At 38.0% G+C, this 22,758-nt stretch overlaps 1 protein-coding gene across 3 annotated transcripts in view; it reads left to right on the top strand.

The window, feature by feature from the left end:
* The window catches only part of FAM3D (FAM3 metabolism regulating signaling molecule D), a 713,044-nt gene that overhangs the window by 151,768 nt on the left and 538,518 nt on the right, over positions 1-22,758 (top strand). For 2 of the 3 annotated variants that reach the window (XM_044078815.1, XM_044078816.1), the window contains exon 3: positions 6,657-6,693. The exons of the other annotated variant lie outside the window; for it this stretch is intronic. The gene's annotated coding sequence lies outside the window, so the exon portion shown is untranslated. The remainder of the gene's footprint in view (positions 1-6,656; positions 6,694-22,758) is intronic. 3 annotated transcript variants of the gene reach the window in all.

Here is a 22,758-nt window from a genome sequence, read left to right as displayed (position 1 = left end):
ATAGACAGTACTGGAATAAAGGGATTCCTGTAGATGCCATGGGTTTTGCAGCAGCCTCCAAAAAGGAGCTGGCTGAACAAAACTTAACTGTCCATCTCCCTAACAGAGAGTTTAGGGCATTGGACAGGTTTGGGAATCGAGTGTATGCATCACCAACATCTGCCGTGCAATTGCTGAACTAGGTGACACCTAGAAGGACTTGCTAAAGGAACTTTCTAATTCTGCCCCAGAGTCCATGTTTGCAGAGGAACAGATGTATTTTTCCTTGTGGCTGGCCTACCTACAATCGATTACAAACCACGTCCATGATATTAATCTTGCATGCCGCAGAAGATACCTCGAGGGTGGCTGGTTCAGGTGTAGCCATAAAGAGACAAGTCTGGATCTGATTATGAGATTTTGCAGAGCCCTTCAAGGCATCATTCAACAATGATCCCATTGATGGATCATCTTTGTTTGGGCCAACAGTTAAAGAGACTCTCTCCCATAGTGAACAGGATGGAAAAACCTTGTTTCCCATTGGAATCCGCTTTTCTAAGAAGATGTGGTTCTGAAAATCTGAGGTCCTTTCCAGGAATCACATGAGGACCCCCCCCCCCCCCCCCAGAGGCAAAGAGAGGAACAACTGCAGTGGTTGATGGCACCCAGAAGCACAGGAGGTCTGCAGAACCAAAGATTTCAAGATTCCTTCTCAGACAGATCCTTCTAGCATTCCTAAAAGGTTGCCTGACTGCCCCTCTCTGAAGGCACTCGGAGGATATTTATCCTTGCCTCAAAAAGCCCGGATAGCCATCACAAATGCCTCTTGGCTGCAAAGGATCATATCTAGAGGATATTTTATTCCAGTTTTCCAAATTCCTATAAAAACAAGGAAAACTGTCTCCAGTGTTCAACCCAATCAGGGGAAGGTAGCAGCTGAAGAGATCAGAAAGTTGCTAGACAAAAGAGTCATCCTAGAGGTCCCTTCAGTGCAAACAGGATCCAGAATTTACTCAAGGTTCTTTTTAGTGCCAGAAAAGAGAGGGGATCTGAGACCTATCTTGGATCTCAGTTATCTGAACCAGTTTGTAAAGAATTCCAAATTCTGGATGTTCACAGTTCAGTCCATTCTGCCTATCCTTCAGAAGGATGACTGGATGTGCTCAATGGATCTGTATACTATCACATCAAAAGGAACAGGCACTTTTGAAGGTATCTACATTTCTGGCTGGGAACCAGTCAGTATAAGTTCAGCACCCTGACGTTTGGTCTTACCACAGCCCCCAGGGTGTTCACCAAATGCATAAAAGTGATAGCAACTCACCTGAGACTGCTTGGATTCAGAGTGTTTCCCTATATAGATGACTGGCTCCTTACCACACCAACCAGGCATCTGCTCGTAAAGGCCAGAGACTATTTACTCCAGCTATCTCTCTTGCCTTGGACTCACCATCAGTATGCACAATTCACAACTTCAACCAGTTCAAGTCTTGAAGTTTATAGGGGCTAGCTTGGACACAATCAATTCTCTAGCTCTTCAACCTCAAAACAGAGTTCTTACTTTGAAGAGACGTCAAACAGATTCTTTCTCTTCCTTCTCCCCCAGTAAAACTGGTCTTCAAAGCTCTAGGTTTGATGGCTGTGGCAATAACTTTAATTCTCAATGCTCATCTCCACATGGGAATTCTTCAATGGACCTTAGCAGTGCAAAGGTCATTTCATCAACATCCCTTAAAACATCTGGTAAAATTGTCTAAGGTTTGCAGAAAGTCTCTTCTTTGGTGGATTTACTCCAAGGACATAAGTCAGGGTCTTCCATTTATCCTTCCTCCCCCCAACACCACATTGACTATGAATGCCTCCCAGTTGGGGTGGGGGGCATTACTTGTGATAGACTGTTCAAGGCACATGGTCCCCACCAAGAGACCAATTTGTATATCAATGTCCTCCACAAGAGACCAATTTGCATATCAATGTCCTAGAGATGAGAGCAGTGCTTCTAGTGCTGCAGGCCTTTCAGAGCTTTCTCCCTGTAGGGACTATTACAATACAAATGGACAACATGTCAGTAATCTGGTCCATCAACAAATGGGGATCCAAACCCTACCCCATTTGTCGAGAAGCAATGAGAGTATGGCAATGGGCAATCTCATCCAACTGCTTTCTTGTGGTGATGGACATTACAGGAAAATTCAATATTCTAGGGGAAAAACTCATCAGGACCATCCTCATGCCTCATAAGTAGTTTCTCAACTAATTAATGGTGAACAAGATCTTCCACAAACAGGGTCAACCTTGCTTTGACTTATTTGCATCTCCCCTAAACAACAAATGCAGCAGGTTCTTTGCCCTTATCCCACCTCAGGTACAGTCACTGAGAGATGCTCTTGCCTATGTTTTGCCCTTCAGTCTCCTTTATGCTTATCCTCCCCTGCCTTTCATCCCTAAGTTTCTTCAGAAAGCACTTTGGTTGAAGAGCGCAGTAACCCTCATTGCTCTCTTCTAGCCTTGACAGGTGTGGTTCCCTTTCCTTTGATCTCATCTAGTATATCCTCCTTGGATGCTGCATCCCAGCCCAGACCTTCTATGTCACCCTTCAGGGCATAGTCACCCGGACATTGAAGGCCTCAAATTGACAGCATGTTTTTTCCCATTCTGATGATGGCTAGATATTCCAGGCTTTACTCATAAGCCTTTGACTAGGAGAATTTACAAAAGTAAATGGAAAAGGTTTTCCTTTTGGACTCATCAGAGAGAGAGTTAGATCCCTTTACCACCTCTCTTCCAGCTGTCCTAGATTTCCTTGCCTTAATTTTTCAAGGCGGAGCAAGTTTTTCCACTATTAAGGTTCAGTTAGCATCTCAAACTATCACATCTCCTTTAGCATCATCTAAGTTATGTACGGCCTTTCTTAAGGGTACCTTTTTACTTAGACCTCCAATAAAGGACCCTACTCCACCTGGAGACCTTACTGTTCTTTTGCAAACCTTAGTATTTTCCCTGTGAACCATAAGCTAAAGTAGATCTCAAGTTTCTTTCTTTGGAAAATGTCTTTCTGGTGGCTATAGCTACTGCAGGATGAATATCTGAACTCCAAGTGCTATCTTTCAAACCACAGTAGTAGATATTTCACAAATACATGGTTACTTTAACCACAAATCCTTCCTTCTTACCAAAAGTTGCCTCTGAAACCAATAGCAATCAAGTCATAAATTTACCAGTTTTATTCCCCAGATTTGAAAACAAAGGCAAATACCCGCTTCATGTTCTTGATGTACATAGGCAACTTCATGTTTACCTTCACAAGACCAAAGAATTTAGAAAACTGATCAATTATTTGTCTTCTTTACTAGTAAAAAATTGGGAACACCAGTTTCAAAAACTACACTGGGTAAATGGAAAATATTGTATTTCCTGTTTATTCCCTGAGAGGCATAACCTTGCCTAAACAACCAAAAGTGCATTCAACCAGGTAAATGTCTACATCAGCTGCTTTTTGGGCTAGAGCCTCTATTGATGATATTTTTGCAGCTGCCACTTGGTCTAATGCCCATACCTTTATTGCTCATTACAAATTGAACTTCATCTCTAGAAACTGAGCTGCCTTTGGTTCCACTGTTGTCTGGAACATCCTTCCATGAGGGCCATGCAAGGTTACCATAGGTGGGGACTGTGTCCCATTCATTGAGCAATGAATGAAAGTGACAATATCAGATAAAGAAGTTATGTCCTCACCATAATGTTCCATCTGTGTTATTCATTTTCATTCTTCCTCAACTTCCTTCCCTCCTTCCCCTGACCATGACTTAGGAGACCTAATAGAATTGTTGTTAGTAACCATAGTTCCTGTTTGAGCTCCTGATCTTTCAGCTATCACTTTTCTGTCATAGCATTATTATTGTGTTTTATGATTATAATGCATATAATAGTAGCAAACTTGATGTGAGGTATTGTAGTGGTCAAGGACATTATGGATAAGGGAGGAGCTCAAGTCAGATCCTAGAATCTTTAGAAAGTGGCCAAGGAGGAATAGAGGATCAGATTCGAACCCATTTGTTAAGGAAGAATGAAAATGGACAACACAGATGGAATGTTATGATCAGTACATAACTTCTTTATCCTCTATATCTGATGTTTTAAAGTGTGCATTTATTTTCTTTCTAAACAGCAAGTACAGTTTCTGAAAAATGCACTCATTCTATGGTGCCAATAATCTCTTTTTCCCCACTTTATTCATACATTTTCAGGTACTGTTTCATAAGTATCCTTACAAAAGTCTTGTGTTACTAAGTGCATTAATGCAATTTAAATCCCAAAGGTAAAAATAATACTGTCCATATCTTTATAACTGTTAATAGTGTCACCGTTCTTTGTTTTGATTCTTCCCAACGGTCTTCTTTTCTGGTTTTGTTGTCCTTGCATCAGTCCCTATCTTCTTTCAATTTCAACATCTTTCTTGCCTTTGCTTACTGTTTCTGCATATGAAAGGGTTTTCTTACTTCTAACAACAACAGCCTGTTATAGAGGCTTGCTTTTAAAACCAGTTACTCTACTGGCCATGCATAAATCCAAGCTGTCAGCACCTTCCATTAATCAATCTCCTTTCCTTGATATATCTGGCAATACTTCCTGTTACCTCTCCCAGCACATGATCTGTCACAGTACTCCAACTTATTTCATCACCAGCATTTAATTCACCTCAGTTAATCATCTCCATCAACAAAACAGTTTCCAGACTTCCTTCTTCCATCTCTGTAATGACACTCTTCTCTGTTCCAGAATCTGTTTGTGATAATTCAGTATACTGCATCAGTCCTCTTTCGGCCTGCTGTGTCCACTCCTCTTCCATCTTGGAAGACTTTGAACTCAGCAGTAGCCATTTAGCACCAACTAGTAACCAAAAAGAATAGGGCAAGTTCCCTGGTGTCCTGGCCAAATTTCCCCTCATCAGTATGAAAACTACTTTGGATCTCCCAAGAAAAGATGACTCTGGCCTACTGGGAGTAACCCATTCAATAAAGAGTCAATAAATAAATAAGTAATGACATAAAGATGGTATCTTACTCTTAACATCACTTTTTTTACAGTCTTTCTTACCTTTCCAAACTGCACCACTCCCTCCGTATTGCAGTCGTAATGTCTATTTGTGCCTAGACTTCTTTCTACACCTTCAAGTACAAAGTACAGACTGTTGGCCATAAACCGACTATAACTACATCTTCCAGATGAGAATATACCTTTTGGTTTAATACTCCTTCATTTGGCTGCACCAATGTAATACTCACCAAGCAAGTAAAAAAAGGTTATAACTGGAGTACTGTCTCTATTTATTTATGTAAATGGCATGCAGTATGCTGATGGTGAATAAACAAATGATCACTGATTTTTATTACATTAGGTAGTATTTATGCACAAATGGTTCAGGTTATCCACATGGGGTGAAGCTTAACTGTATTCTTTTTTCTGCCTTACCCACAGTCGAGTGGTAACTGCTAATATTATACATCAGTTATTTTAGAAAGACATTTCTTACATTTATGAAATAACTCAACTTCCTAATAAATGCCACTGCCATAGCCGACTTTGTACAGTTATTCAGTGATGTGCAAAGACCTGGTGTACATGTTGTATATATGCCTATCCTTCATACCTCTCGACCTCTTAGAGCAAGAAATCTGGACAATGCCAAAACTAACTTGAGAACAAATCCAAAAAATAAATAAATAAAGTAATTATATAAATAAAATAAAAATAGGGGCCGATTTTAAGTATTGCTCTTATAAATTTAGAAATTTGCTAGAATAACAGGATTCGTGTTAGCATACATTTTCTGAAGGATATGAAGTTTGAAAGCATGTCATTATTTAGTAACTTAAATCCTTAATGATTTGCCATAAAACCATAAATTGTGTGAGAGACAGATCAAATATATAAGAAAAAGTCTGGATATTCTGCAGAAAACTGGACAGTTGAGAGTTATGGCATCCTTGTATGCACTGATATGTGGTCCTGAGTAATAAGCCATTGCTGTAAATTTTAACGTTGCTTGCAGTATACCTCTGGGTAGTTGCAATGTGTTGCAAGAGGTAGTCAGTCCAAACTTCAGTACAGTGCAGTTTCTTTACGTATTGTTTACATATATATTTAGTTATTTGCATATTTAGTTATTATGCATGTATTCACTTATTTATTGTTGCTTTTATTATTTTTTTAATGAACTTGTAATGACAGCATTTGGAATGTACTGCCATTCTAATCTAACTGGATATTTCTATGGTGGCAGTTTTAGCTCATCACCACTAAAGATTCTTGACATAACCAATTAGCAGTTCATTTTTAGGACTGTCTTTCAAAGTTGTGTATGAAGTATAGTGTAAGTAATGTAAAATATTACCCCTAGTCAGTTTTTAGTATGGAAGTCTGATTCCTAACCTAGGACTAGATGCTTGGTAGGGAGAAAGGGTATTTATGTCTACATTTAAAGGAAGTGGTTACTTTGAAGGCCTAAACTAAGGCACAGAGTCTAGACTTAAAACACTGAAAGATTGAAAAAAAAACTTCTGCTTATTTTTGTCTAATTCTAAATAAAATAAAATGCTTATTCTTTGTCTGATTATTGTCTATAATAACAGTGTTATATCTGGTAGCATAATTATTTTTGTTTTTCTTTCCTGCAGTTTGTGTGTCACCAGAACTACAGGACATAATTCTTCGGTAAGGTGATAATGTGAACTGTGCACTGCTTTTTTTTATTTTTTGTCATCTTTTTGCAGCATGGCTCATATTTTCTTAAATGAGATAATCTGATTACTTGGGGCTGTAGAGGTTAGCAGTTCTGTTTTTTCAGTATGTTGCCATTTTCTCTGCAGATGATGACCTCTTATGATCCTATTTTATACACTTGTTTTTTTTGTAGCTATTTAATAGCAGTTTAAATTCTTTTCTAAAACAGAGTATTGTGTTTTTTAATATCTAGAATAAAAGGTAATAGAAGTTATGAAGCTCTCTACTATTTTCCCCTTAAGATATCGGAGTGTTGTAACTCTTTCCATTACATTCGGTGAGGATCTTCCGTATTTCATATCTGTGTTTTAACATTAGTTGATTCATGTCCACACTTGCTCTTGGATCTGCTTGGATGTGGTCTCTTTTTCTTCTTTTTAAAGTCTTTATTAACAGCTTGTATTTTACTTTTTTTAACTGTGCTTCTTCCTCTTCTTCAGTGATGTTTCTCTTTGCAGTATACACAATGTGTTTGCCTGCCTGCACCGATCTCCAACTCACCACTTACTAAGTATGACTGCGTCAAGTTTTGACAGAACTATCTGTTGGCTTACAACTACAAATAAATTGCCCAGTTCAAAAACTGTTTACTTGTTTAAATGAGTCAAGTTAAGCCTGACTCATTCAAGTAACCAAGCAAACAAAACCACAAAAGAAGGTCAATACATTGTCCAACCTGTTCATACAGCAAAACACAACTCGAAACAAAATCAAAATTATGTCCCACTCCCAGTGTCTTAAACTGGCACTAGCAATCACATCGCCCTTAAATAAGCTCAATATAATGATTTATTTAATTTGTTTTGTTTGCCTGTTTATTTGTTTGAATAATAAACATGGCCTGACCTCGAGCCCTTACCTGGCTAACTTTTGGTTTCTTATTTATCTGGTGTTTCAGTGGTTTGAAGATTGTGTTAGCAAGTCATCAGCTCCTTGAGCAGTTCAAATATTAAGAAAATAATAAAAAAAGAAACATTTCTTAATTACTAGAGCTGGCTGAGGCAGTGGAGTCACCCAGTAGCACCTTAGGTTGTCCCACCACAAGCTGATCATGTCTGGCACTGAGCAGCATTAGTCTGTACATGCACATTGGAAGTGTAACGTTTGTGTGCAGTTCAAACTCTGTGAACACTTGTCCTTCACCACAATAATCTCCTAATCAGAACAGTTCATGAAGCAGCACTGTCTGACACTTTTTATGTTAGCTGAACAGTCCGTTTCTGTGCCAAGCTTTTTTCTCCTCATACTCTTTGAATTCAGTGTGCGCCATCTTGTTTGTAATGTTTTCATTTTCCGTCTGTTTTGCAGCAGTAACTCACTTATGACTTAACTCACTTATGACTTAACTCACTTATGACTTGGCTTTTTTACACAAGTGACTTAAGGTTCTACTGCAAGCACTCGAGTTCCAAGTCCTGGAAGACCACTATTTCAAACCCAGGGGACTCAAGCATCTTACAGCATGTACAGGCTGTTGTTCATGTTGGAACTTGAATATGAGTTTATTTTCTGAGACTGAGCAAAGTAAGTTGGGTAGCCATAGGAAGGGAGTGGGACAGTATGGGTATGTTGAATAGTGTAGTGATCTGGAAGGAGATTTCAGTTTAGGGAGTGGGAAGGGGATATTAGGGTTAGGGAACAGGAGGGAAGTTTTAGGGTTATGGAGCAGGAAGGGAGTTTTAAGTTTAGGGAGTGGGAACTGAGTTTAGGGTTAGGGGTGATCAGGGAATTTAGGTTTAAGCAGTGGAGTTTTAGGATTAGGGATTGATCAGGGACTTTATGCTGAGGAATGGTGACTGGAGTTTTAGATTTAGGGAACAATCAGGGATTTTTGGTTTAGAGAGGGGGAGTGGAATTTTAGGGTTAGGGATTAAGTACTTGGGTTACAGACTGGGTGGAAATTGTAGGGTTAGGGTTAGTACTCTAGCAGGGCTATGTAATTTTATAGGATCAGATGTTGGGAGGGCTAAGTAGTTCAGTAAGACTGAGTTAGTGGGAGTTAAAGCACCTACCTTTTTAAGCAAGTGGGGTGAGCAAATGTGTCGAGTGTTAATAGCACACAACCACTTGTAGTAGGCCATTGGCTTAATACTTAGCAGTCTCTAGTGTGCTATAATTGGCAAAGGACCAGAACAGTATATAACTTGCTTCTTAAAAACAGATGTCCAGTGTATATATTTGACTGGGTAAATAGCATATTTATGTCACTGAGATGGATTTTAAATTGGCACTGTAATTTAACATCTCAGCAGATAATATAAAAACATACCTTCTGGTTAAGAAATAAACCATTTCTAAGTGGTTATAGGGTGAAATATTTCTTAAAGTGTTAGAGTTGAAAGGCACTTTTTCATCTGAGCATACTTGTTCCTAAAATATCAACTCTACATTTTTGGAACATGTGGCAGTTGTCAATATGGCTCTTAATTAACAAACTCTGTACTCAAATTAATGGCCAGAATGACAGACAAACTTTACTTTTTATAGTTTAATGTTTTTTTCTGAGAATATTTAATGTTTGTATATGATGCCATGTATAAGTAGAAAAAATATTTTTTTGTCTTCCCTACTTGCTCATTAAACAAAATTTACTATCTCACTGATAATTATTTTCCACCTGCACTGGCGTTTTTTAGCCATTACCTGTGAGGGGCAGGAATTGAACAATGCTGGGCCAACATCATAAGTAGATCTTTTGTTCAATATAAGTTCAGCTACCCTTCATCTTAGTAACAACTCCAAAGTGCTGCACACAGCGCATGCACTATAGGGAGACATGCCCCAGTGGGGTTCACAACAGGCACTTGAGTCCCAAGCTACCAAGAACCACTGTCTCACTGCCAAGGACCAAGTGCCTTGTAACTTGTGTAGGCTGCTGCATATGCCCAAACTCGAATATGAATCCAGGCAAGCCAGCATGGTGAAGGAGGAGCAGGAGGGGGATTTAGGCAGTTTAGCATTAAGGAGGTGGAAGGAAGATTTTAGGGTTAGGGAGTGGGAGAGGGATTTATGGTGAGGGGTGATTATAGAATATAGATTTAGGGAAGGGGGCTGGAATTTTAAGTTTAGGAAACAGGAAGGGAATTTTTGAGTTAGAGAAGGGTCAAGAAATGTCAGCTTAGAGAGAGTGGTTGGAGTTTTTAAGGAATGACTGTGGAGTTTTAGGATTGGGTTGGGAAATGATTTTAGGGTTTATGTTCTGGCAGGACTATGTAGTGTATAAGACTGCATGTTGAGCAAGTAGCAGTGAGCAGGTGTGTCACAAGCTAGTACCACGGGAGCACCTGTAGTTGATCTGCTCCAGCAACAGTCCTCTCATTCCCTTGGATGGGGAAGCTGTCAGTAGCTGTTCCATTCTCATACCCACACACACGTGCACACACACACACACACACACACACACACACACACACACACACACACACACACACACACACACACACACACACACACACACACACACACACACTGCCTCCTACAGAGCATAAAACACTAATCAAACTCATGTCAGCTGTCATGGTCAGGAATCCATCCATATACAGTGTCACCAAAAATACACGTAGCCATATTCAATAAGATGCCATCTGTTCCTGTTATTTTTTTTCTACAATATCATACACTTATGTGTTTATTATAATGAAAGCAGGATATGCACCATGTCTAGGCTATATGAAGGTACAGTATTCCTATGATTTTATTACTCCCCTCTCTTCTACCTTCTCTCTCTTTCTCTTGATTCTTTCTGAGGTTTACGCATGGGAACAATACTATGCTAGTGATCCCAGGGACCAGAACATGCTTGACTGTGTACATCTTTAAACAGACACACTTGAAAAATCTTGTCATAGATTTATAGGAGGTTACCAGGCTAATGGCTGTAGGGTGCTTACAAGCCTAACCAAGTTTAACTCTTGCTCCCTTAAGGGTCTAGAGATATGGTCTATGTGTGGCCTACGTTATAAGCAGTTCTAAATCAGCACCGACTGACACTATCCAAGAGGGACACAGTTTGTCATTTTATGATCTAATGCAGAATTGAGCTGCATATCCCCACAAACTTTTCACTGAAATAAGACATTCTCCTCTCCATGGAGTATCAAACAGAATATGTGCAAAGATAGTGGCATGTGTGCCAGCTATATAAGACAGTTTTGGTTAACATTGTCATGCCTTTATAACGCTTCTTTTGTTTTATTATTGCTGTTGTAGCTACTGTATAAGGGTTTGAAGTTTTACACTGATTCATGGTTCAAAACTCACTGGGTAATTAATAATGCAGCCTGTCTTTAGATGTGTAGATATGTGTGTATATATATATATAAAATTAATAATACAGTCTGACTTTGGATGTATTTTTGTGGGTAATTAATAATATAGCCTGACTTTAGATGTATCTGTTTGGGTAATTAATTATACAGCCTGAATTTTTATATATATATGTATATATATATATATATATATATATATATATATATATATATATATATATAAAAATATATATATATATATATATCGCTAGATAAATATATATATATATATATATATATATATATATATATATATATATAGCTAGATATATACATACATATATGGGTATTTATATATATATATATATATATATATATATATATATATATGGTTCCCTATCAGAAGCCTGAAACACTATAAGCTTGAAAATCAAAATCCTGAAACCAAAAGCCTGAAAATTCAAAATCCCAAAAACCCAAAATCCTGAAACTCAAAATCCTGAAAACACAAAACGGACATACTGACGTCATTGTGGCTTTGCTATTGTTAGCCCTGTGGTGTTAGGTCATGCGTTGGGTTCAGGTCAGTGTGCGGTTGGTTTTATGTGAGGGTTAGGGGCGGTTTAAGTGAGTTAGGGTTAGTGCGCAGGTTAGGCATGTATGCAATAGTGACAAATATTGGGGTTAGGGGTGGTTTAAGTGAGTTAGGGTTAGGGCGCGGGTCAGGTGAGTGTGCGATAGTGACGGACCTTAGGGTTAGGGTTAGGGTCCGGGTCAGTTGGTAGATATTAGTGTCTTTATAGTGACATATTAGCATTATTTGTGTTTTCAGGATTTTGAGTTTCAGGATTTTGGGTTTTCGGGATTTTGAATTTTCAGGCTTTTGGTTTCAGGATTTTGATTTTCAAGCTTATAGTGTTTCAGGCTTCTGATAGGGAACCATATATATATATATATATATATATATATATATATATATATATATATATATATATATATATATATTATGGGTAATTAATAATATGGCCTGATTTTAAATGTATATATATATATATATATATATATATATATATATATATATATATAGGTATAGATAATTAATATAATAACACAGTCAGACTTTAGATGTATATACCTCGGTAGTTTCAACATCCCAGACTTTGCAATTGTTAGATTGTTAGTGTTATATATATATAATTAATAATACAGTCTGACTTTCGATGTATTTTTGTGGGTAATTAATAATATAGCCTGACTTTAGATGTATCTGTTTGGGTAATTAATTATACAGCCTGAATTTATATATATATATATATATATATATATATATATATATATATATATATATATATATGGTTCCCTATCAGAAGCCTGAAACACTATAAGCCTGAAAATCAAAATCCTGAAAACTATAGACTGAAAATTCAAAATCCTGAAAGCCCAAAATCCTGAAACTCAAAATCCTGAAAACACAAATAATGCTAATATGTCACTATAAAGACACTAATATCTACCAACTGACCCTGACCCTAACCCTAACCCTAAGGTCCGTCACTATCGCACACTCTCCTGACCAGCGCCCTAACCCTAACTCACTTAAACTGCCCCTAACCCCAATATTTGTCACTATTGCATACATGCCTAACCTGCGCCCTAACCCTAACTCACTTAAACCGCCTAACCCTAACATAAAACCAACGCACACTTACCTGAACCCAACGCATGACCCAACACCACAGGGCTAACAATAGCAAAGCCACAATGACATCAGTATGTCCATTTTGTGTTTTCAGGATTTTGAGTTTCAGGATTTTGGGCTTTCAGGATTTTGAGTTTTCAGTCTATAGTTTTCAGGATTTTGATTTTCAGGCTTATAGTGTTTCTGGCTTCTGACAGGGAACCATATATATATATATATATATATATATATATATATATATATATATACATATATATATATATATATATATATATATTATGGGTAATTAATAATACGGCCTGATTTTAAATGCACATATATATATATATATATATATATATATATATATATATATATATAGGTATAGATAATTAATAATATAATAACACAGTCAGACTTTAGATGTATATACCTCAGTAGTTTCAACATCGCAGACTTTGCAATTGTTAGATTGTTAGTGCTGTTAGCATTCCTATTGCGTGTGATGTGATTCGAACTTTATACACCTATGACAGGTGATATGGACTTTTTATTTTATTTAGTCTCTTGGCAGAAGTACAGATTTTCAAATACTGGGTGTTAATATGGATAATAATCTGGAAGATATGTGCTACTACATTAATTTGTACTATCCACACCCCCAGTCTTACCTGTGTAGTTTCTTATGGTAGAATAATCTAATTACTTTTATGGTCGAATTATCTAGTTGCTTTTGTAACATCTGACAACATCTGCTGCTAACAAGTTTAATTTTTCACTGGTTTGAAAAAAATGCTTTTCCTTCACATTTACCTTAGTCACTTATTTCATTTCTTGGCCATTAGGATTTGGAAATGGAAGAGAATTAGAAGGGGAGACAGAGGAAGTTTCTAGGCATTCAAACATCTTGGTGCAGTTTGCTGACTTCGCAATCTGATTTTATTATACTTGTTGAAAATGTGTTGATTTTGTATTCCATCAGTTGGGCTCATTTGGATCTCCCTACCATTTGTTTGTTATTTCATATGTGTGCCTGTGTTTTTGGCACTACTCTAAGCAAACTAAGGATCCATTCATCTTATATGATCATGTCACATAGGAGCCTACACATTTTTATGTGCCTTCTTTGAAGGCTGGGCGACGGGCTGGCAATTTAGCACCCTAAAAATCCACTGCCAATCATTAGCGGACTAGAGTTCCACTGTGGTGACCCCTAACCGGGAAAAGCCAAAATATTAGAGGGGGAAACAATCTTTTTTGCTGTCTGCTGTGTGGGTGAGAAAGTTTTTTTGTCAACACTTTAATATTTTACTCTCTTTAGTAGTTGAATTCATCTGGAATTATTTTTGTTTCAGTAACTTGTTGCTGAGGCAGTATATGGTCTTTTTTGCTACACATTCTTTTTTGTTGTTAATTTTATTCTCTCTTTCATTCATTTGCTGAAGCTAATATTAACTTCTTTGGAAAGTATCACAGATTTTTGGGTCAGTGGTGAGGTTTCTATCATTTGTTGTCATTATGGTTACCATTTATACAGTTGCTTGTTTATTACTTATTCATTGTGTGTATTAGGTACTTTCCTTATTTATTTACAATAATTTTATCTACAGTTTATTTGCTTTATGGTTCAGATTTTACATTTGTTTTATTTTTAATATGGCCTTTACTCAATTAATGACAGTTATCAACTGCTGTCTCTTTTACTTTTTCAGAGACTTTCACAAGGCATGGTCTGTGATTGCAGGAGTCTGTGTATTTTTTTTAAAATATAGCACTGATCATCACTTCGTCTAGTATTTAGGGCTGGTGGGGGCTCTTATTCAAGAGCTATACCATTACTATGCAATTCCTTCCAAGAGATAAAACATGGTATAGATTGACTAGACTCCTTCCAGCACAATGCACCAATAGATAACTCTAGTCAGGTGGCACAGATTAAAAAAAGTATTCTGAGCATGATGCATTCAAATGTCACATCATATTTTCATAGGGAAGTATTATGGCAGCTGCCTATGTGGGCCATTTTAAGCCTATCCAGTTTCCCTTTTTGTGAACAAAATAACCTATTTTATCTGGTTATAGACTGGCCTTTCCCACAACATGGTTGATAACTATATATGACTCCTAATAAGAATAACTGGCATTATACCATAGATAATTTGTGGAAATCCATGCAGAGGATAAAGCATTTAGGAGCTACCTATGTCCATTAGTAGTACAGGGGACAGTCCTAGGGTAAATATTCTGTCTCCCATCCACAGATCTAAGTTGCACTTGAAAATGGATAGGGACGAACTTTGTTTTATGTGGATGGGGAGTCTGTTCCAAAGCAGAAGTATCCTCTGTGAGATATACCTGTTCCTCCAAACTGTTCTATTGATGTTATGGAAGAGCTTTAGATCCCTAGATTGAGGATTTATGCTGCCATTTGGCTTGCTGATGTGTAGTAAATCCATCAGTAATGGATCGAAGGATGCCTTGTATGTCAGGCATAGGTCACCTCTTAGCAACCTGTAGGATACCGAGTATAATGACGGGCTTTGAGTTGGTCCATGTAGCACACATTGTTTAGGCCTTGTGTCCTTTTATTAAGGTATCTCTGTAGGCATTCCAGTTGTGGCATGTGTTTGGACAGATACATGCCAAAGGAGACATTATATTCAATGAATGGCTTAATGACGGCTGAGTAAATGGGGGCAATGGCATCCCTAGATTTAGAAACAATCCCCTTGTTTATAAGCTGTGCAATATAGAAAGACTTTCTTAAAGCAATAGACATACGTTGGTCAAAAATTAGGTCATTATCCACATATGTTCCCAAATCCTAAACAACTGGGTTAACTCTTAGGGGAGTATAGTCAGTGTGCTAGTTCTCTGGGGTAGATGACTTCCCAAAGGATACAATAATGCATTTTTGACATTTAGTTTCAGACCATGATTTTGACACCAGTTATTTATTTAAGACAAACCTTCCTGCTGGATGACTAAGTCATCTGTGGATTCAATGACTTCTCTTAGCTTATAGTCATCAGCAAATTTGGTCAGATAGAGCCCTTTTGGTGCTGGCTTTTACTTCAGAAAGTAGATACCAAACAGGAAAGGTTCCAGCACAGAACCCTTGGGGACTCTACCGGTGACTGGTCTCTTTGTGGAGGCAACTTCCCCTGTTTTGATTATCTGCATCCTTTCTGTGAGACAGTTGGCAATCAACTCATAATTAGCCAGTTATACACAACTTGTTGCTTAGTTTATATCTGACATAGACCTAGCTGGACAATAATTTTGGTCTCATGCTGGTGGGTTAAAGCCAAAATGGCAATGTGAAATGCTGCATCCTCACTTGGTTCAGGTTGAAGGAGGTTGCTATATTTTGCGATTCAAACACTGAACTTAAGAATCTTAGAGCTACAGCTGCAAACTCTTTAGCTTGCTATGGATTCAGGAGCAAACTTTAGGTATCTTCCTTCAGAAGTTCACTAACTTCTTTCCTCATCAGGTATGGTCTCACACAGGTTGCTTATCATGCATAACTGCGATATAACTGTTGAGTAAAAAAATTGTTTTGTATTATACAAGGATTTATATTTGCTCAGAATGGTGCCTCTGTTACAAATAGATTCAGTCGGATTCACTTTATATCCTTGAAATACTGGAATGTCGAAATTCAGTATTTCGAAGCTATAAAGTCGAATCTTTAAAACATAGAAAACTCAAAACCGCAAAATTCAAAATCTCACACACCGGAGATTTTGAATTTCGTGGTACTACTGCACACACACACACACACACACACACACACACACACACACACACACACACACACACACACACACACACACACACACAAACATAAGCTCTCTACTGCATAAAAGCATGGGGCAAGCCCCCATGCACCCCCCATGTGGGGGGTAGCCCCCCACACCCCCCTACTTAAATATTCTAACTCTGAGGTCACACTACACACAAACACACACACAACACCACCACACAAGCTACATTCTGCTCACACACACACACACACACATCACAGCAACAAAACACACACCACAGCCCCTACCCAAAACCCTTAACACACACACACTTACCTGAATCCATAACCACAGCAGAACCTCAGAAGTGTGAAACTCAAAACCTCCTGTATCCGAGGTTTTGAATTTCATGCTTCTGGGCTTTCGCTCTTTTCAGGATTCCACTTTATGGGCTCGAAATATTGAATTAGAATTTCAAGCTTCTAAAGTGAATCCATTCAGTCACACCATTAAGCTAGTGTTCATGCTAAGACTGACAGCTAGTAATTTGTTGGTGTAGTCAGCCACATGGTGTGATCACTCTGTTGTTTGGCTTATGACTGGATAGCCCTGGGTGTTACTCCCTCACCTAGGTTAGGTACATCCTGAAAGCTTTGGTCTGATTAGCTCAGATATTTTTTGTCATGGTTTGTGCCAGCAGTTCCAGAATTACTGTGCCAATGATTCATGACAAATTGTTGACTTTACTAAAAGGCATTAACTTCTTCTGTACTTCATTTTATGGCCCCAGTTTGTGTATGAACTATGGCTGTAGCTAGCTATTCTAGTGCTCTGTGCCATTCTCTTATCTGGCACCCTGTCCCTTTAAGTTAAGAGAGGAGCAAAAAAAAAAAGATAAGGAAAAATCCTCTAACACTCAAGGTTCTGAGAAAAACAAACTCTGGTACTTGAGGGGGGAAAAATTCACGGACCAAGTAAAAAAAAGACAGTATAGTTTATTTAGTTATTATTTATTTGCTTTTCTTGACCAGGAAAGTCTGACTGGGCAGAACCCATTTTTAGCAGAGGCCTGGGGAGAAAAGCTACCCCATAGTACATTTATTTTAACAAATGAATTTCAGACAGTTCTCTGACAAACAACAGTTACATTTTCCTAGTTTTTGTACTACAGATTTTTTTCATAGTTTCATTTTTATAGTTTGTCATTTCTGAGTGCTGCTATGGAAATTAATCCCAATACGGTTTTGCCAACTGATCAGCATCTGCAGATCATGTCCCCTATCACTTTGCACCTGTGGTGGTTACCTCCTTTGCCACACCCTAGCTACGTTTCTGGTAAGGCCAGTCTACTTTATACAACATGAGCTATGTGCTATATGTAGTTTGATCTTGAGCTACATAGAGACATTATGACTAGATATAATTTGGGGATGAAATTTGATGAGAAGCCAATTCAGAAGGATCAAGTTTCAGCCATTATCAAATCATTCTGTTTCCATATTAGGAACATTCTAAAACCACACTATCTTCTTGCAATCACTTCAAGACTGCACTAAAAACTCACTTAAAAAGTCTCTGGTTATGCCCATGTACCAGTCCTGACTAGTAACCCTCCTTTTTAACTCTCCTTCCTCTCCCCTCCCCTAGCTACCCTGCCTGACACCATCTGATGATTGCATTCCTTCCTCTGCAGGCTCTGGCTCACCCTTTACCCTCCCCTTCCCTCCTCACTCAATGTCTCAGACCTGTTATAACATGCTTAACTACCTCACTTCATCTCAACTCCAAATACACATCCAACTGACTTACACCTAGCTTCCTCTCACTGCCACGTGTACTACTCACTCAGTCTCCTCTCTTACTCCTCTATCTTCCCCTTCCATCTCATTGACCCTTCTAGCTTGTTCTACCTTTGTGTGGAGCATCTGCTTTATATCTGTTTGAGTTTAGTGCAATATTTGTATATAAGATTTAGGTATATGAGTTTAGAATCATATCCGTTTGAGCTTAGTACTATCTGTATATACATCCTACCTTTATTCCTAGCCTCTAGCTAGTTATTGGTATATTTTATTTTATTTTATTTTTACATTTGTTGACCGGGCTAGTCTAGCTGGATATATGTCCATTTTCAGTAGAGGCCCGGGGAGAAAAGCTCCAAGCACAAACAGTGACAAAATAAAATTATACAAGGACATAATAAAAGCACAATACAGAGGCAGCATTGTTCAACAGAACACTAAAAATTATAGACTATAAAAAATGTTAGTAAAAGTTATACTAAACAATATATCAAACACACTAGAAGCTATGAGCACAGTTCGGCTAAGAAAGAAAGAAGTTATATTAGATCGTCATGTTGAGAAGAAAAGAGTAATAATTCGTTTTGGAGGCCTAAGTTAGAGGAATTGAGCAGGAAGAGGAAAAGGATATCAGTTTGGGTTAATACATGGACAAAGCCAATGAGTTTTCAGATGCTCTTTAAGATGTTTTTTAAAGAGGGAAGTTGAAGCAAGGGTTGATAATTCAGAGGGAAGCTGATTCCAGTTTTTGCCTGCAGTGTTTGAGAAAAGTGAATCACCAGCTTTGTTGTTAGATTTAAAAGAGGAAACTGGAAGTTTATTAGCTGAGCGAAGTGTAGCTAGATTTTTATATAGTGAAATTAGATTAGTGAGGATAGGGGTGTTACTAGGGTGATATAGGATCTTTTGAGTGATGAGAAGTTGTTGACAGAGTATGTGGTTTTGCAATTCTAGCCATTCGAGTTGTTTGAGGTTTCTGCAGTGGTGAGTTTTGAAGGCGGAGCATGTGACAAATCTGGCTATGCTATTATAACAGGTAGAGAGTTTAAAGAGGTTATTTTTGGATAGGTTGGTATATATATATATAACAGAGGCATAGAAGAGGGTAGAAATGAGGTGGGTCTGGGCAATAGTTTTCCTTGCAGAAGGGGTAAGGAAGGGTTTAATTCTATAGAGGGTACCAAGTTTTTTGTTAACAGACTTTATGGTGGAGTTGATGTGGTCATCATAGCTAAGTCGATTATCAATTGTTACACCTAGTAGGTGGGTTGTGGTATCTGGGGTTATGTTGGTGCCATTGTTAGAGGTTATAGAGAAGAATGGACTAGGTAATTTATGAGTTGGAGTAAAAATGAGTAGTTTAGTTTTTTTGGGGTTGAGGAGGAGGCAGTGTTGCATAAACCAGTTTTCAACATTATGGAAAACGGTTTGGGTGAGGGAGTGGAGAGAGGCTATATTCTTGGCTGCACAGATTAAGGTGGAGTCGTCTGCATACTGAATGCAGGTGGCTTGAGGTATATTCATGTGTAGATTGTTAATAAATAAGGAAAAGAGTAGGGGACCTAAGATGGAGCCTTGGGGTACTCCAATATTTGCTGGGAGTAGTGAAGACAGATTGTTATGCCAAAGCACTGCTTGCTGTCTATTTTCAAGATAAGACCTGAACCATTGAATAGCGTAAGGATCAAGAGAATGGGCTTTTAGTTTCTCTAGAAGTAAGTTATGGTTAACCATATCAAAGGCTTTTGACAGGTCAATAAATAGTGCAGAGGAAAAAGAGTTGTTCCGGTTTTTGTTTATAGAGTCGGTAAAGGATAAGAGTGCAGTCGATGTGCTATGGAATGGTCTAAAGCCATGTTGGCAGTTTGCTAGTAGATTATTTTGTAGTAAGTGGTTAAGTAGTTGTTTGTGAATACATTTTTCCATTATCTTAGCTAATGGGGAGAGTAAAGCAATGGGGCGAAAGTTAGAAAGCTCTTTAAAAGGTCCACCTTTATGTAGAGGGATGATGTGGGATACTTTCCATAAAGTAGAGATTTTGCCTTCTGAGGTATATCTATTCATTACTATGTTTCATATTGTATGTATATCTAATGTTTGCTGCAGTATGTATTATTTGCTATTGTATGTATATTCAGTTTGTTCTTCAGGTACTCTGCTGCTCATTTATTGTTCTGTGGAGCTTTTCTCCCCGAGCCTCCTCTGTAAAAGGACAAGTGTCTAGTTGGAATTTCCCGGTAAATAAATAAATAAATTCTTCTCATTAAACACTTTACTCAGCCTGCAGGTATTTCTACCTTGATATCCTGTGAATATCCTGTCATTTGAACTTTTGTATTTGTCTGTAACTAGGGTAACTTGATTTGCAAGCTTGCAGTTAGTGCAGAGCTTTACAGCCTGACTACTTATTGCGATACCCTGTTTTTTCCATGTTATATAAGTTGTGTGTAGTCTCTACTAGATGCAAGATAAATAATAAGTTATTTTCAAAGTTCTGAACCTGGTCTACATAGCCTTATATGTTTTGGGTCTTCCCATCTTAGGGTATTGTTAGCCAAGTATTGCTTATCTCAAAGCTTTTTTTTTCAGCCAAATTGGCATCTGCTGGTGGCTCTGGAAGCACTGCTGGAACACTTTGGAGTCTGTATCCTTTTGCATGTCATGTTATGTGCCTCTGACTGAAATCTTGTATGAGGCTGGCTGAGACTGTCCCCTATGCTCTAAAGTTTTAAGAAGGCACTAAAAATATCCTTTTTTGATCAGGCCTATAATGACAGCTTTAATGCTTCAGTCCTTCACTTTCCTTTACAACTACAAATTCAATGTATAATGTCACACATTCTAGTCACTGGGTGAAGGGGGTTTCCTCTTTCAGGATGACAGACTTTAAGGAAAGTCGGTGCCAGTTCTTCCTGGAATACCAAACAGAAAGTCGGATACTTAAAGTTAACATGTCTTTGACAATCAAACTCTGAATCTGGATCAGCTACTGGAGTCATACTTAAACAGAGTGGGTAAGAGGCAATATATGAATCATATACACTGCTTACTTAAGATGATAATTCTCCCTAAAGTGCCATACCCTCTAATGACCCCCACAGGACACCTGCGAGGTATGATGGTAGGAAGGTTGGTTCAAGCTCTAATAATGGCCAAATGTAGGGAAAAAAACAGTGTTAAAGCACATTTGCTTGTGCACTGAATTTTAAAGAAAAGGGTAAAGAATGTGATTGTTTTGGATTTAATTTTTGTTACATGTGGTCAAGCCATCTTCAGGTACTGTTGGGCTGCTATGAGTTATCTCATTAAACTGTTATCTGTAAATATAGGATGGGGCAGTTCCCAGATTTAGAGCGTTATATTCTGGCATATAGTATATGTATATATTTAATCTATGGCTGAGGCCTGGTTATATAGCTTTCAGAAGGTTGCAGAACTGGATTTGATGGTGGAGCCTTGGCAGGACACTTCTGAATTAACTGAAATAAAAATAGCTTTTGGATTGAATATGCAAGCCTCTGGATGGCATCACAAAACTTGTTGAGAAATATGATACGATTCAGGATGTTGTGTTTTTGGTATGGAATATGGACCATTTCAGGATATTTCCATTAAAAAAGACAAATCTGGAGATTCATCTGTCAGTGAGGAAACTAATGGTGAATTGGAATGAGACAGGAATTAGAAGATTAAGGAAAGGGTATAGACAATGATTCTGTCATGGGGTCATCTGGGAAAACTAGGCAGAAGTCTAACCTTTTTCAAAGACTAAAGTTCTGTTTATCATTCCCGAGTGGATGCTGGTTCTCATATCTCAGGGTTTATCAAGGATTTCAAGGATTTTTGAGGAGGTACCTTTAAATCGGAGGCTGTCTGAGTATAACAGTACATCTTTGGTTGACACATGAGGTCAGATCTTGGTGACAGAATACACGCAATACCTCTGTATCAAGTGCATGCAGAGCCTTAAACTCAGTGAATCCTCTTCCTGATGCTTTCTGGGACAACACTGACTGAACTTTCAGATATCTATTCCAGCATATGTCACTTGATCAGCTTTAATGCTGATAATCACCTGGTGGCTTCCACAGAAGTTCTTCCTCGCCTTTGGATGTCTGGTAGACAAATATCCCAGCCAATCAGGTCAGTGCTGCCATTCCTGCACTGCAGTTATGGGAGACTTATCCCACTGCTTCAAAACTTCCAAGATCGGATGACCTGTGGAAGGAAGGAAGTGAATTTGTTATATATTATATGGGGTGAAAGGACTACCATGATAGCACCCCTTTATCAGGTGGATCTTACTTTACAGGAAGCATTTCCAATATCACAAAAAGACTGGAGCAGAATAATGCATGTTTGAAGAATTGTTGATCCCCCATTCATGGAATAAAAGCACAGAAAATGCTTCTTTTGAGATACTATTTAAAAAATGCAGTTTGTGTATTATAAGACAGTGTTTTCTAAAATGGTTAATTTCTGATTTGATTATCTGACTATGATGAATCCTTTATTAATGC

The sequence above is a fragment of the Protopterus annectens genome, chromosome 7.part1, assembly GCF_019279795.1.
Source record: "Protopterus annectens isolate FY-2018-M chromosome 7.part1, PAN1.0, whole genome shotgun sequence".
NCBI classification, from domain to species: domain Eukaryota; kingdom Metazoa; phylum Chordata; order Ceratodontiformes; family Protopteridae; genus Protopterus; species Protopterus annectens.
Note: the sequence above shows the minus strand (reverse complement) of the source record. Positions and strands in the feature narration are given on the sequence as shown.